General features: G+C 34.4%; 1 pseudogene; it reads left to right on the forward strand.

The window, feature by feature from the left end:
• The first annotated feature begins 342 nt into the window (after positions 1 to 342).
• On the forward strand, positions 343 to 11,729 carry LOC124374380 (annotated as a pseudogene).
• Positions 11,730 to 12,580: the final 851 nt, after the last annotated feature.

Below are 12,580 nucleotides of genomic sequence, written 5' to 3' on the forward strand. Positions count from 1 at the left end.
AAATTCCCGGGAATCTATGAATTTTAGGCCTTTTATCCGGCAATATTACTCAATTTTAAATTTCCTAGAATTTCACATCACTGCCCAAGACATTTAATGGCATTTTATATTAAACATTATTGCCTCTAATGATAGATTACATTAAACTTATTCTTCTGTAAAATGAATACCCAAAAAAGAAGAGCGAGGTATCGGGTACGTTTTAAATCAGCTGTTTCGCACAACAAACAATCGATGCGCGCCAAGCATTACGTTTGCGTGACGTCCTGCTTGACCTTGGGGGAAATTATAATCCCAGTGGCCGGTCCCAAGTCGTTTATGACTCACTCCCCCTCCCCCCCTCCACCGGCTACAAAAGAGGAGTTCATTTTAACTTGTGGGGTCACATTACGAATTTCAGTCCTTCCTCGTTCCTCTCTATAAGAGCAGCTACCGAGATAAGTCTTTAATTCAACTTATTAAATAAGCATCGATTGATTGTGCTATCGGGTCAGTGAACTTCGTGTAACATGTCTTGCAATCGGTGTCAGGATACCAGCGTCCCCACGCTGGTGCGGGTCACTTGTTGGGGATGTCGGGAGGGTTATACTGTCCACGAAAAATGTTTTCATATGGAAGAACCGGAAAAGCGTCTCTATGTCGAGAAGAAAATCTGGTGGTGCCCTCCCTGTCTGAAGGCAAGGACGGCGAGAGGATATAAGTTAGAGGATCCTCCAGGTAAGTGACTTTTCCTTACACGTTTTTACTTGAATGACCGTATACATTTCAGATTTATTTATTCGTTGAAACTTAGGCTTAGCTAATATTTACGTCAAAAGCATCACCATAATAATGTAGACAGGAAATTGCGTCAAATCAACTGATATGTTTATCAGTAAACCCCAACCTTTGAGCTAAATACAATAAATAAGTTTCTGTTAACGTAGAGGTTATACATTTGTAAACAATTAAGAGTAAGGCTTAGGATCGTAAAAGGTTTCTCAAAACGAAACAAAATAATATTCATCAATAACATCACATACCATCATATCATACCTGCCTGGAAATTTTAATAACCCACGGACTTAGTTCACTCTAATATGATAATAATTTTAAAATACAGTTATATCGCACAAACTGGAGATACACCGATACAAAATATTCTTTTTTATTCAATTGTGTTAACTTTAAATTTCTGCGATCGCTGCCTTCATGATTCCGGCAACCTTAGAGCAGGTGTTTGTTAATTTATAAAAAACATAACACGTTTTAAAGAAAACTTAGTAATTCGTTGTAAGCTACAATAATTTCAGTACACAGTACTATTACAATACGTCAGATTTAAATGCAGTGTTATTAAACTACCTAGTAATTAACACCCCAACAATATTTAATAAGTCAATAATTATATCGAAATGTAGTCTATTCGTTTAGTCATTTAGTTATTTATTATTCTAGATAAGTACGGTAAATGTGTATAGTTGTTGCGTAATAAAATCAGGATCACAGTTCATACCAGTCTGTGTACATTGTATTTACAGCGCTGAATTGGTTTGGTAATCCTTTGTTGTTTGTCGAGGAGAATATAAAAAAGTACGGTACCGCCAGTCACAGAGGACTTTTCTCTGTGCTTTAATGTAACAGACTGATTACATACATAACTAATGATTGTCTGTCACTACTGAACACTTTACCTTCGGCGGTTGTCGTTCATAATTTTACTACAGTTCGTTTACGGTAGTGCAATCGTGGTAACCGCCCAAGATGTGGGGACCATTTCCCATGATTATTTTTTTTATTTAAGAATTTTGTTAAAATCAGATAATTTTTATGAAAGGGTAGGGGTAATGGTAACCCTTCCCCAAGGGAAACTTTGGGGATTATTGAACACGGACATTTGATAACCACTGCCCACACTTTCATTTCAAATGACTAGCACAGTAATTTGTTGCCCACAACTGTTCCACCCGAACGTTTGGAGGTTAAGAAAGTTTTATTTTCCAGAAAATAGACGTTGAAATCACATGTTTTTTAAAAGATTTTCGTGTAATTCGGACAAGTTTTATAGAAAAGGGTTATGGTGCCACCCCCCTTCCCTAAAGAAGGATCCAAAAAATTGGATCATGGGAAATCACAACAGTGCTCGGTTGGGTTAATTATATCTTAGTTTTAAAAGTTTTTTTTTTAGTCGCGGCAATTTATGGGTACATCTTAAACTACAGACGAGCACAATATTAAAAAATTCTAGTCATTCCACTCGAAATCGTGGACATTTAATTGGGGGTAGTTTGTAGCTGGAGATCCTCACAGCGTGCATATGAAAGATGACATGTTTAATTCATTAAATATGTAATTCCGTTAAGTAATGTTTTAAATGTATAATTAAAAAAAATAATTTTATGCACATTGTTACTGCTATTAGTGATGTTTTCATAATCATTCCTTTACTGAAATCACAACTCATATACATACTGTAAAAAATCACATTCTAATATTAACAGTTTTTCCCTGAACCTGATAATAAAGTTCTCCAGTATTTATACTTTAAATGCATAAAAAGTCTCGGAAACTGTTAACCAAATTTTGAAAATATTGTTTTTTTTTTTGTTTTCGTAAAGGAATGTTACTTTTAAAAATTTAGCTGACCAAAACTGACTGTGCTATCTGAAATATGCTTGCATACAGGATGTTCGCTTTGGTTAAAACAAGTTATATCTCGATTAAGAAGTTGACGAACACATTTAAGTTTCTCAATAATCATCGTTGTTTTAGTTTGACACGTTTAAAACCGACCGTTAATCTGGTAAATAAAAGTTATATCAGTGTCAAGCACACTCGTAGATAAAGACCGACTAATAGGATAAATTGATAACGTCACTCTCGTTATCTCATTGGCTTATCTCTAGAGATAGCGCACCTGCAGGTGTACACAAGTCGGAACTAGAGTTTTTGTTGTGTTCAGAATTGTCAGGTTCACTTATTACGAGTGTTGTCTAGCGATTTCATAATAGTCGTATATAAAGGAGGACTCAATCCGCCAGAAAGTTTGATAGACAATATTAAAATTTCACTCAGTAGTTTGTTTTAAGCTAGAACACTTTCATGAGTTCTTAAAGCTCAACAAGCCTCCCTCCCCCCCCCCCGAAATAGTTTTCCATAATATACGCCACTGGTTTTACACATTAATGTTATTTATCACCACAATATTTTGTTTTTCGAATGATTTTATACATATCTACTCGAAAAACATCATGTGTTTACAACGATTTTAATCGTACTTCAACACGCCCATAAAGATTACCGTACGTTATTCATATGCGTCAAATTTAATTCCTTTACAATAATAAAATAAACAGCTTTATAAAATTTCTAACATTTGTTAAGTTTGTACAAACGGCAATAGCCTAACTTAATTTAACATTGAATCCGTCTTGACAAGTACTTTTTTATGATTCAATGTTTATTGAACTTAAATTAGGGTATTGACATTTTTACAAATGTAATGCATGTATATCATATTCTTTCGGTAGATATTTGGTCTTCCGCTCGTATGTTGGTTTGATTAATTAACGCTTAGGTGACAGATACGGCCAAGTACAATGTAACTGAATCGTGTGTGGGTATATATATATATATATATATATATATATATATATATATATATATATATATATATATATATATATATATAATCCGAAAGCTTCCAAACACCGAAAATTCTAAGGAACCCGGAAGCTTCCAGACAGCAGAGCGAACATTCTTAGAATCCGGAAACTTGCAGACACCGAAATTCATAGAATCCGGAAGCTTCCAGACATCGACAATTCTATATACGGAAAGTTCCAGATCCCACAGACCAATTGAAAGCTTCTAAAGTGGCGAAACTTCCGGTATGGACATTCTTGTAGAATGCATACTCGATTATCGCCTCCTAGGCTATACCGCATAGCATGGATGGAGCCTGCACAGGCTTGACCTCTGTGGTAAAATCATGGTCATAAGTTCTGCTTCATCGATTGTTGCGGTTTGTCACGAGCCTGGCCTTTACAGGAGATTACGTACGGTACTGTCTCTTTACACCTGATCATTTGTTAAAGTGCAGTGTCATAATGTATGAAGGCTTTGATGAGGGTGAGACCGATCAGTACTGGCACACTATTGGCCGACCCCGCCCCCCTCTTTCACCCCTATGGCGATGTAGAAAGGGCGCTGTGATCGTTCCATAAACATTGTTACCGCTTCGTTACCGTGGTACCTGGAGTAGTTCAGGGTTAGGAACGACTCCTTTACTATCAGACACAGAACCTAGCCGACTAACATTGTGAGTAGAAGCAATACTGCTTATAACTTGGTGAATCTTTCTGTTCATGGTTTTTATAAGAAATGTTAATTGCTCATTTCACATAGCACTCCCATTTTACATAACAATGTGCTTTCAGAAATAATATACATCATATGATTTGAAAATGATTCAATGTTAATGATATATGAGGTTCACCGTATTGTTAGGCAAGGAATACGTCAGTGCTCCTATACAGTCTGTTTGCTTCTCATTGACCTTATTTTTAAAGCTGATTGGGGTGAAATTGTAACAAAACTTAAAGATTTATATTTCGTAATAATTTAGAGATGATTAATGATGAAAGGCAATAAATTCTAATTTTTTGTGATTTTGAAAATTTTAAACATTTAAAATTTTAGAATGACTAACTAACAGTAGCCGGTAGTCTAAGTTTCAATTATAGCCTACATACTACACACCTGGTAAATTATCTATATAAATAAGTATTATTAAGTATAACTGTAAGTACGAAACAATTTTAAACTAATCAGTTGATTTTATTCAATCCTTAGAGAAAACACAAAATTAGTGACCAACCAGAGAAATCCGACTCCAGTCTTCTCCCCCTCTTCCATTCACGTTCTGATGTACTGACGTCGCAAATTACATTGCATTACATTCACAATTACATTACACAAATTACATTCAGTCTGTCATTCAGCACAGTCAGTATTGTTTCAGTGTGATTGACGCTGGTTAGTATGGAGCTACAGCATGTCTTGTGCTGAGGTGTTGCCACTGTTTAAACAAATTTTAATCTGTGAAGGTGGTTGAAATTGTTAGGAAATAAAATATAATAAGGGTACAAAATGTCGAAACCGTGCGGTACCAAGAGTCCTAGAAATATCCTACCTAGTCATGGTTAAAAATGAGGTAGAACTCCCTATGATTTAGGCGGACTAGCACTCCGCTTGTCTGCTGGGAATGGGTGAGGGCGATGACCGCGGGCTGTGGTGGCCGTGAGGCGAGCGCCAAGTGAAAGGGAACCCTGAAGGTCCCAGGAAGAGAGGCGTGTGAAGGCCATCCTGGGGTTGCAAAATGCCTGCGAGTTTCTGAATTGTGCTGAGAGACTTGTGCAAGTAACGCGGATGGATGAAGCCACTGAGCACAAGCCTTGCGTGATTGTTTATTTGCGAAAATCAACAACGAAGTTATTGTAGTTCTGACCAAAAACGTTCGTACTAAGTCAATTACGCATATGTTTACTTTTAAAACGAAACTTAATTCTTACTTTTCCAGAATCTGAAACATATTAAACACTGTTTAATTGTATCCCAATAGCATTATGTATTAGAAGAGATTTACGAGTAAAACACCATAGAATTTACATTTATACACATGTACTCATCTTTATACTCGTTATTCCAGTTGTTCGCTTGTACAAAACAGAAATCATGCAGAGCAAGTCCCATCAAACCAGAGGAAAGTCTCAGGAAAAGGATGGACAGCATGAGAAAGTAAACAAAAACCCACGATAAGAATTCAAAAGATAAGCGTGAGTCTTGTAACCGATATGATAAAGCACAGATAAGACACCAGAATAAGTTGTGCTTTGTAAAGCTTTGGGCACAGTAAAACCATTTGTGCATTGCATCGTAACACCTTACTTTGCTGTTCGTTAAAAAGAAAAGTTTGTGTTTTTTCAGTTCTTAAAATAAACGTTGAGCACTATTATAGCACATTTATATGTTTCTATCTATTGTGATTGTGTCATGAATTATGAATATATAATAGAACGCAACTAGGTTGAAGTTGTGAAAATTGCTTTTAGATTTTTTTACGTCACACTGTGAAGAGTGTGGGCTTGCTGTACTGTAACTTAATGATAGTGATTGTTATCCCCTTATTTAATTTGGACGTATAAATTATGTATTTTATATAAAGTGGAAAAAAAGTAACTTATTCCTTCTGTACTGTTTAACTGTTTTAATACTGAGGATATTTTAAAACCTTAGGCAATGTCAATTTGACGTCATTACTTTTTTTAGTGTTGTTCATTTATCGTTTCAAATTGGGAGGTAAGGAGCAGTTTCAAATTTTCAATAGAAACAGGGGTCTAGGTACTATTGAAAACCGTTAGTACCGTCAACTTTTCTAGTACTTTATGGAAAGAGACAAACATTTAAAATTAAAACAAAAGTCCAAGTGCCTAGTCTTTTTGTTCCTCACAAGTCTTTTTGACCTTTCACAAATCTTTTGATACCTCACAAGTCTTTTCATACCTCACAAGTCTTTTGATACCTCACAAGACTTTTCATACCTCCCAAGTCTTTTGTATTCCTCACAAGTCTTTTGATACCTCACAATTCTTTTGATACCTCACAAGTCTTTTCATACCTCCCAAGTCTTTGTATTCCTCACAAGTCTTTTGATACCTCACAAGTCTTTTCATACCTCCCAAGTCTTTGTATTCCTCACAAGTCTTTTGATACCTCACAAGTCTTTTCATACCTCCCAAGTCTTTGTATTCCTCACAAGTCTTTTGATACCTCACAAGTCTTTTCATACCTCCCAAGTCTTTGTATTCCTCACAAGTCTTTTGATACCTCACAAGTCTTTTCATACCTCCCAAGTCTTTGTATTCCTCACAAGTCTTTTCATACCTCCCAAGTCTTTGTATTCCTCACAAGTCTTTTGATACCTCACAATTATTTTGATACCTCACAAGTCTTTTCATACCTCCCAAGTCTTTGTATTCCTCACAAGTCTTTTGATACCTCACAAGTCTTTTCATACCTCACAAGTCTTTTCATACCTCCCAAGTCTTTGTATTCCTCACAAGTCTTTTGATACCTCACAAGTTTTTTCATACCTCACAAGTATTTTGATACCTCACAAGTCTTTTGATTCTTCACACGTCTTTTGATAACTCACAATTCTTTTTAGATCTCATAAGGTTTCAAAATAGCCGCGGCCATACTTGCAGCGTTCGCTTTCTTGCAAAATTTGATGTCTCCATTATTCCACAACACTCGTGCAATGTACACTTTACCTAAGACGCTTAAAACAGTCATAAAGGACATTTTTTTTTACATTTTACACTTATAATGAGGGTTATTTTATAGTTCCACCAATAACGTACTATCTCGTATGAATTTGTGGTGGATGTTTTTTGTTGATTTATGATCGGTTGGGAGGCAATTTGCCAGGGCAATTGGAAATTATGGACACCCCTACTGTGTATTATGTTTTGCCTACTGAAATAAAGAGTTATCGTAAGTCATTGTTTATTTCATGTTACAGAGGCCGGCGTGGTTCTCTACTATGCCAGTGGCAGTTCCCCATGCCGTGCTGTTCTCATGTTGATAAAGGCCCTTGGAATCAAGTTAAACCTCGTTGAGCTGAACCTCATGAATAAGGAACATCTGAAGCCAGAATTCCTCAAGGTTGGTAGATTTTTTCGCTTGATCAAATGGTAATCTAAAATCGGAATGAAATTGCGACTTTTTCAAAAGCTATCTTTGAAATCTAAAATTGGAATTCATAAAAATTAAGTGCTTATTTTAAAAAACATATTACTTGGAGTAAATATTTGGAGTTCTATATACTTATGTATGATATATCTGTTAACAGGATTTCGGAAATTTGCCATCGTTATATGGTGGGGGAGGTATTATTACCACCTGACGAAGAGGATAGATTCCAATCCTCGAAACGTAGTGATATACCTTTTGTAACATATAACGATGGCAAATTGTTCGGAACCCTGTTATCCTGTCAAACTTTCCATCGTCAAATAACAAACTTTAAAACAAGAATATCTGTTAAATTTATGTAGTGGTATTGTGCAATAAAAGTTTCAAACAGTAAACAGGTAGATTACCTATATTACTAACATTTAAATGTGATAATCACTTTTTTTTTCAGATAAACCCACAGCACAATGTACCGACTTTGGATGATAATGGTTTCGCTATCAACGAAAGGTAAACCAATTCCGATGATAAAACTAGTTTTTTAAGCCTGTCTGAAGTATACAACCAGTAGCCTACCTGCTAATTTGATTTAGTGATGTTCCGAAAGTTTTCATTTACTGCAAAGGTTCCCAGTATGCAGTGGAGTCTCGCTTATCCGTTATAAACGAGTGACCTTGAGTTCAAATAAGCAAAAAAGTCGTATGATTAAACGTTAAGTAAATTACGGTTGAAAACCAAATAAATTCGTAACTTTAAACATAATCCTACCATAATATTGTTTTTTAATTAGTAACTTAAGCATGATTTATAATGAAAAAACTAACAATTTTATTGTATGAGACAAATCTGTTGAAGTTCTTAATTTAAATTTTCGATTGAAAAAACTATCAAGTAACACTTAGCGTTGGGTATACACTATTTTAAACTGGAGCGTTACAGTATTGCCTGTAACATTTAAAACTAAACTATTCGTCTACACATCTTGTCAACCTTTTATACGAAGCATCGAATTACATTAAGTGTCGGATAAGTGAAGTTCGGATTAGCAAGACTCTACTGTATAAAAATTACCAATACATTGATTTTAGAAGACCATTATATCTGAGCTGATTGAAAAATTATTAATTTTTTGTCTAAAATGTTAAATTATATTAGAAGATACAAAGAATATACAAACATTCAAACTCTATATAAACCTCAATGATATGATTGTGTGAACCTCAAATCAGAAACTATGGGTTGTTGTTTTTTTTAATTCTTCAGAAGTTTGTCTAAGTATTTTTGTAAATTACATTAGTTGATAAATTCATAAAATGAATTTTGTACAAAGTTATCTTAAATAACAATTTTAATGATATTTTTAAAACTCAATTCTAAATTTTACACTGTTGGAATATTTATTTTGTACAGTATTCTTTTCACTCAAATTGATTCATCCATGCATTATGGTTAAGGTGCAATCTCTATGGTACACAAAGATCTCAGACTAAATATAAGTAATCGTACGTTGGAATTTGTAGTTATTGGAATTTCTCTGTAACAGTCGAGCCATTCTCACCTACTTGGCAGAGAAGTTTGGCAAGGATGATTCTCTCTACCCCAAGGATGTCAAGAAGAGCGGCCCTTGGTTAACCAGAGGCTGTACTTCGACATTGGCACTCTCTATCAGAGATTTGCAGACTTGTATGTAAGTAAAGTCATTTTTATTTACTTCTTCTATAGTTAAATTATGCTATAGACTTACGCGTGTCACAACGTCCTAGTATGATTTGTTTATTTTAACCTAGTTTGTAATTATGTTTAGGCTAGTTATTCACTTGAAGAAGAGATCAGATTGCAGATTTCGAAACGTAGTCTAACTGAATTTTGTATCAGTGAACGATGTTAAATGTCCGCAAAAATAAAAGTTTCTTTCACAATCCTTGCATCGTCCAAAAACAAACTTCAAATAAAGAACATATTGTTATTGTCTTTTTTATCAAAATATGATTTAAATAAATTAAGTGGCATAGTCTATTAATGGTTGTGTCCGATAAAGATAGGGTGTGTTGACACCCCCGTGTTATTTGCAGTTCCAGATGTACTGTACAATGAAACGAAGTGTACCTTAGATAGTGAAGTGTTGCAATTTAAATTTTGTTTTTAATTCTACTGACCAAAACATATGTTCAGTACCCCATAATGTTCTTCGGCGCATCCTTCAATGAGGAGAACAAAAAGAAGTTGGACGATGCATTCGGCTTCCTGGACAAGTTCCTGGAGGATAGCACTTGGGTGGCAGGAGACGCGTACACTGTGGCTGACTACGCTATCGCTGCTTCTGTCTCCACTGCTGACGTATGTACCCTTCATGAGTTCGATTTTTAAGGAACTTAAGTAACTAAAATGTGTATAGTTAAGTTGAGAAGCTCTACATGTGTCCTAAACACATTTTTTTCTAATATAGATTGCTCTTATAAACCAGTCATAAACTAATGTAAATTTACTTATAAAAACTAAGACACAAAGCATAGCAGAATTAGTATATGAAAAGCACCATGTATATGAAAGGTCATAAAAATATTTATCTATATATAACATTCCATTATAAAAAATATAACAGCTTTTAAAATAAATATAACATATAGATATATTAAAATATTGAAATACATTTTTTCAAAGAAGTTATCTTAAAGAACTGTGACTCTTGAGTTTTCAAAAAAAAAACTAATCACCTCAATAGCATTTCCATATTTTTTATTCGACTGTTTATACTTTGCTATGGATTGCAAAAATCAAAATTATCCTTGTACTATAGTAAATTTCGATTTATCTTTAACAAACCTATTGTATTTGTTATTTGTGTTTTATTTAATCAAACTTTAATAGATCCAATACCATTTCAGTAAGAATCGGAAAGTAAGACCTTTATTTCAAGGTTATATTGAAAATTATACAAGAATATTTAAGTAGGACACAACAGTGTACGTTTCTTTTAATTTTTTTTTCAAATTTAAACAGAGTACATTATACAAGCTTGAACGCATGATACGGTAATTTGTTTTCAATGTTGTACTTTTGTGTTCTAATTATTCAAAAGATGTGACGCTTTCATCTAAGGTCCAAAATTTAAAAAAATTTAATTTTAAAACTTTTGTCTGATTTACAAATCGTAGGCTATGACTCTTTAGTTTTCAAAAAACATTAACGAACTACCTCAACAGCACCACCTTGTTTTTTCCTGTGGTTACTCTTTGCTGTGAATCGCAAAAATCGAAATAATCCTTAGTAAAATGTAGATTTATCTTTAATAAACCTATTATTTTTATAATGAAATATTCAAACTTTAATAGATTCGATATTCAAACACTTTTCAGTAAGAATCGGAAATTTAAGACTATTGTTCCAAGATTATTTTAAGAGTTCCGCCAAACGTTCAGATCCTGAAGTCCGCACCTCCATCGAACTGTGCAACATTATCCTAACTCTGCAAAATAAAATGCAAGAATATTTAAGTAGACCACAACAGTATACATTTGTTTTTTTTCCCAAATTTTAACAGAGCACGGTAATTTGATTTCAACTGTTGTACTTTTGTGTTTGTAATTATTCAAAATATGTGACATTTTCATCTAAGGTCCCAAATTTTAAAAATGTTGTAAATTTTAAAAGTTGTGTCTGATTTACAGATTGTAGGCTATGAGGTCGACAAGTTCAAGAACGTTGCAAAATGGTTCGCCAAATGTCAGTCGAATCTGCCAGGTTATGCTGAAGGAAACAAGGCCGGACTTCAAGTTTTCAAAGGCATGTATGAGGCATTGACCAAGAACAAGAAGGCATAAGTGTACGCGCACCAAAGAGAGTTTCTGACTGATTAATAATATTTTTTTTTAGAGTTACTCTAACACAAGCCTACATCTATAGGTACACATTTTCGTCATTATTAGGTTACATCACTTTTGTTATTTACTATCCTCAAGTAAAATATGTCAACAATGTTTATCAATTAAAAATGTTAAACATTGCTCTGTTTTTTTATTTAAATTAAATTTACCTAAAAGTAACATTATCCTAACAATTGGAGTTCCAACATTCAATCCTAAAAATATTTTCAAAACGTAGTAATATTTCACAATTTGGAGTTTTATAATTACTACGTATCCGACATAGTGTTTTTGAAAATTTAGAGGAAAGAAAAGGAGTCCTTCCCAAGAAATGTTTATCCAATCGGTGATGGAAATGGACAAGGTGGGTAAACTCTCTTAGCCTAGAAACGGAGAGCCAATTTTAATTTTACAAGCATTATTACAATTTGTCATGACCTAAATGTGGTTAAGTTGTTTTGAATGTTTTCATAGTTAATTTGTTAACTGAACCATTCGTTTAAATTCTTATAAAGACAAAAATACTAACATTGTGTTATCAAATATCACTGTACAAAATTAAGTACTTATCACAATTTATCAAACAAAGTCCTGCTAAGGAACTAAGAGACAATGAATTTTTGGTTAGTCTTTTTACATCTTGAACTTCAAAGAAATTAATCTAAATTAATCACTGATAACAATAGAAGTGTAATGGTGTAAAGCTTTAGCCAAATTGAACACCGTGAAGTTATTTATGAGGAAAAACATATAAGACTGTGACGTCGGGGCCCATGTTCCCCGCCGTCTGGAAGTACTGGAGGGGGAGGTCAGCAAGGTGAGCGCCCGAGGCGGTGTGTACGTGAGAGGACTCCGGCGCGAGCGGAACGTCCGAGCTCCCTGAGGGCCGATCTAGTGTAGGGCTTAGCCTAGTGATGGTCGTGACGCGTGGTGTCCGTGGGTTCGGAAGTGTTGTCGTTTAAATAAAGTTGCCTGTTATC

Source organism: Homalodisca vitripennis, unplaced genomic scaffold (genome assembly GCF_021130785.1).
Source record: "Homalodisca vitripennis isolate AUS2020 unplaced genomic scaffold, UT_GWSS_2.1 ScUCBcl_8155;HRSCAF=16148, whole genome shotgun sequence".
NCBI lineage: Eukaryota > Metazoa > Arthropoda > Insecta > Hemiptera > Cicadellidae > Homalodisca > Homalodisca vitripennis.